The 4,489-nt window shown below is 52.5% G+C and overlaps 1 pseudogene; it reads right to left on the reverse strand.

The window, feature by feature from the left end:
* Positions 1-805: 805 nt before the first annotated feature.
* Positions 806-4,067, reverse strand: LOC123153395 (probable L-gulonolactone oxidase 4; annotated as a pseudogene).
* Positions 4,068-4,489: the final 422 nt, after the last annotated feature.

Raw genomic sequence — 4,489 nt, forward strand, 5'->3', positions numbered from 1 at the left:
AACCTTTATCATGATTAAGGAAATATAATAATAACCACTTTATTATTGCCCCTAGGGCATATTTCCAACGGCGAGGAGGCGTGTTCAGCCAGGTGTGCAATGGACGACGCTCTCTCAGCTATCGCGCAGCTTCGATGACGATAGTTAGAGGTCACGTTCGATCTGCGTTGGTGTCAATGCAGATCGGCTGCTCTCTAGCGACATGAATGCGCAGCTGGCGCCGGGTGGGAAGCGCACGCGAGCGAGGGTTGGGGCTTTTTAGTGGGTTAGGGCAATCAGACGTGGGCGTGACAGCGGTCCAGACGTGCGCGAAGCCCTCAATTTGTCTTCGGTTTGTGGGAAAACATGCGTCCGGACCGCCAAGCGAACTGATACACACCCGCGTTTGACGGCTGCGGGTGGTTTGAGGGTCCGTGTTGAAAATGCCTTAAGGCAATTTTTCGCGGGGTATGGGGATTTATGGTTACCGCCCGGTAACCATTTTTTCCGCGCCGTATCCAAAATATTGCTGACAATAACATCTTTTGCGTAATGCAAGTGAAGTAAGTACACATGGAACTAAAAATGAATGAAAACATAACGTGAAGTAAAGTACACATACAACAATTCGAGGGAAACAAACATGGAGATAAATCTATAGAAGCCTACATAGGGATAATTCTATGGAAGAAAGTGAAGAATATTAACAAACCACTAACAAAAAAATGTACTACTTCAACATTAGATTGCAGAGCTTCTTGACCCATACATCGAGCTTCTATTATCTTCCTTTGTTGTAAAATGGAGTTTCAATTATCTATTTCAATCACAGTTCATCCTGATGATTGGTATGCGTGTTGCCAGAGGCAGGTTGGAGCGAGCAAATCCTCGCCTCTGCATACACCTTTCCCGTTTCGACAGAAATAGCCCGGTTCTGGCGCATAGTGCGACTCATGAGAGCAGATGCGTGTAGAACAATTAGCTCATAAGGACCATCATTGTTTAACCACTCATCAACAGATGCAGTGCCCTTCCATGGCGCAACCCTTCTGGACAATTTTTGTCCCTTGATGCCAAGCACCTGGTTGCTCCACTCGCTAGAGAAGATCCCGTCAGGGTCATACCTCTCCTTCACCTTGAGGAACTCGCCAGCCTTTGCGTACTTGGTCATGGCACCGTCGAAGGCAAAGTTGTGGTTCTTGCCCCAGTGTGTGACGGCATTGTACTTTCGCAAAGCTAGTTGTTCGAGCTCGTCGATTACATCATAATGCGCTCATGGCGTGCCTTCAGTGTAGCTCCGGTAGTAGGTGATGTCGAAGTCGACCGAGTCCTCCACCTTGCCGAGGTAGGTAGATGAGGCCCTAACATAGGACGAGCACACCCATCTTGGCGTCCAAACCACATAAGGTGCACGGGTTGAGGTCACAGAGTCGCCGCATGTCGGCAACCAACGCCGGAGCTTTGGAGAGCGCAACACTGAAGCCAGAGTTGTAGAAGAAGAAGCTCCGGATGCGTGGGTCCCACGGGCACGAGGAAAGGAGCCCGTCCTCCTTGCCGTCAATGCATGTCCCAGATGCCCGGATGCGGTGTTGGTACCCGACCATCGGGTATCCGGTGAAGAAAGAGCCGTCGTTCGTGAAGCCGTACCCCTGCAGCTTGAACGTCGCTGCGGGCACCAGCGCCGCCAGGCACCGTGCGATGTCGTCACGGTCCTCCTCTAGGCATTCCTCTGCGACTCTGGCATAAGCCCGAGCGTCGGGTTAGAGCGGAAACCGAGGTAGTTGTTGAGGCCATTGCCAGGCGACGAGACATCAACGCGTCCGTCCTCGCGGTAGATGACCTTGGCCCGCCGTGGCAGCCACGTCATGTCGCCAAACTTGTGCCGATCGGCCCACAGAGCCACCTGTGCCACGAAGTCCAAGTCGTCGCGCTCGACGAACGTGACCGACCGCTTGAACATTGGTTGCAGCTGCAGAGTAACCTTCATATGACACCAAAGAAGGGTTAGTTAACGGCAAAGTCCATTCTACATTTAAGCCGCCTGAGTTTTCGTTGCGTCTACGTCGACGCACTGAGCTGATATAATCTCACCACATATAGACGTGAGAACCTACAGGTGGAGAAGTCGAATGGCTCAAGACCTAGGCGAAACCTCACCGGAGAGAATGGGATTTTGCAAAAACCGTACGTGAACAAACAGCGACGGCTAATTAAATCCAATTAAAACCCATAGTTAAGTAAACTTGTCTTTCACTCCAAAGCAATAAGATGGTACTACTCCGTAGTGGTTAATCTCCATAGATGCAGCAGTTGATACATTTCACAGTACACACATACACCTGTAGCCACGTAGGGTTCATACCTGTGAGACGACGCCAAGAACGCCGAGGGAGACCTTGGCCGCGTTGAGGTCTGGGTGTTTGTGGCCGAGCTCCCTGACCACAGCGAATCCCTGGCTCGCTGGCACCAACGTCACGATCCTCATCCCGACCATGTACTCGTGCACGGCGCTGCCCTTTCCCCACAGCGAGCTCCCGTGCGCGCCCGTCACGAGCAGCCCCCCGATGGTGAGGCCATACCAGGACGGCGAGTGCGGCAGCGCCAGACCGACCGCTGCGGGGCAAAATTGACAAATTTAACCTCAAAGCGAAAGTATTTCACAAACTAAACTGCTTTATTTCATACTGTTGACCCTTTTATGTAGCGCCCGACAACAAGGCGCTGCACTCTACTGTGCAACTCCTTACAGCTAGGCGCTGCACAGTGTAGTGCAACTCCTTTGAGCTAGGCGCTGCACAGTGTGGCGCCTAAGTGTTAGGCGTTGCACAATAGAGTGTAGCGCCTTGCTGTCAGGCGCTGCACATTAAAGGTCAGTCGGGTGAAATACTTTCAAGAACAGTTTAGTTTGTGAAATAGTTTCGATCCAAGGTCAAATTTGTGCCTTTTGCCCTGCTGTGGCTGCGTGGATCATGTCCCAGAGCACCATGCCGCTCTCGAGGTCATCAGCACCTTGGCTGCGTCGACGCTCACCGCCCGGTTGAGCCGCTCCGTGCTGATGATCGTGCCGTCGCGGCCGCCCGGGCAGGCTAGCTTGGGGAAGCTGTGGGAGTGCCTGGTGGCCACCTTCACCTTGGCTTCACCTGGCGGCCACGAGCTCCCCTTCGGTGCGTGGGAACGTAGCGTTGGCTGCGCGGCAGATGGTGCGGTCCGGGAAAGAGCCATACACGTTGGTGACGGTGCCAGTCGGACATGCCACAGGCGCAAACCACTCCGGCGGAGGGCTGGAGCCAGCGCAGCTTAAAAGGAGGCCCAGGAGGAGAACGGGCCGGAAGCAATGACCTAGCTGCCATTGCTGTTGTAAGTTAGGAAGAGGAGGATTGCATGCATCGATAATTCTCATTGATCATGTATTAAGCACATATATAGGTATAAGGGCTGCGAGATCTCAACCGTATCCGCTATATAGGGATATGATCGGGAGATATCGCTAAGCTAGAAAGTAAATACAAAAGATCCTAGCCGCCAGATATAAATGCAATGACAACCGTGCTTAACGCCCCCCCCCTGCGCGCAGTTGAAGCATCGCCGGAGACGCAAAGACTGGACCGAAAACCATCGAAACTCGAGGTAGGTAGTCCCTTCGTCATGACATCGACGAACTGTTGATCGATGGGTACATGCAAGACTCGAACACGACCAAGTGCAACGTGCTCCCGGATAAAGTGAATGTCGAGCTCAATATGCTTCGTCCGACGATGATTAACAGGGTTGGTGGAAAGGTAGACCGCGGAGACGTTGTCACAATAGACAATCATGGCCTTGGGAACCTCACATAGCAACTCCTGAAATAGCTGTTGTAGCCAGGAGCACTCTGCGACGGCATTGGCCACAACCCTGTACTCGGCCTCGGCGCTCGATCGTGAAACCATGGGTTGTCGTTTAGACGACCACGAGATTAGAGTGGGCCAAAGGTAGATGCAGTAGCCGGAGGTGGAGCGCCGAGTGTCGGGGCACCCAGCCAAGTCGGTGTCAGAGTAGGCGACGAGGTCGGTGTTGGAGGAAGCCGTCAGGGTGAGACCCATAGCCATGGTGCCACGTATATACCGGAGAATATGTTTCACCAGAACCCAATGAGTGTCACGGGGGGCATGCATGTGAAGGCACTGTTGATGTTAAAACTGGCAGATCTCGGGTAGGGGCCCCCAAGCTGTGAGTCTAAGGATCAATGGTAACAAGGAACAATGGGGACACAGTGTTTACCCAGGTTCGGGCCCTCTTTAAGGACGTAAAATCCTACGTCCTGCTTGATTGTATTCGATGAGTATAGGGGTTACAAGAGTCGATCTACCTCGAGATTGTAATGGCCAAACCCTAGCTGTCTAGCCTATGATTGTTCTGATAGCCACTACGAACTAAACCATTCAGTTTATATACACACCGGAGGGGCCTAGGGTTGTACAGAATCGGTTTGCAGAGGAAGGAAATAGTACATCCGGACACCAAACTTGCC

The sequence above is a fragment of the Triticum aestivum genome, chromosome 7A (genome assembly GCF_018294505.1).
Source record: "Triticum aestivum cultivar Chinese Spring chromosome 7A, IWGSC CS RefSeq v2.1, whole genome shotgun sequence".
NCBI lineage: Eukaryota > Viridiplantae > Streptophyta > Magnoliopsida > Poales > Poaceae > Triticum > Triticum aestivum.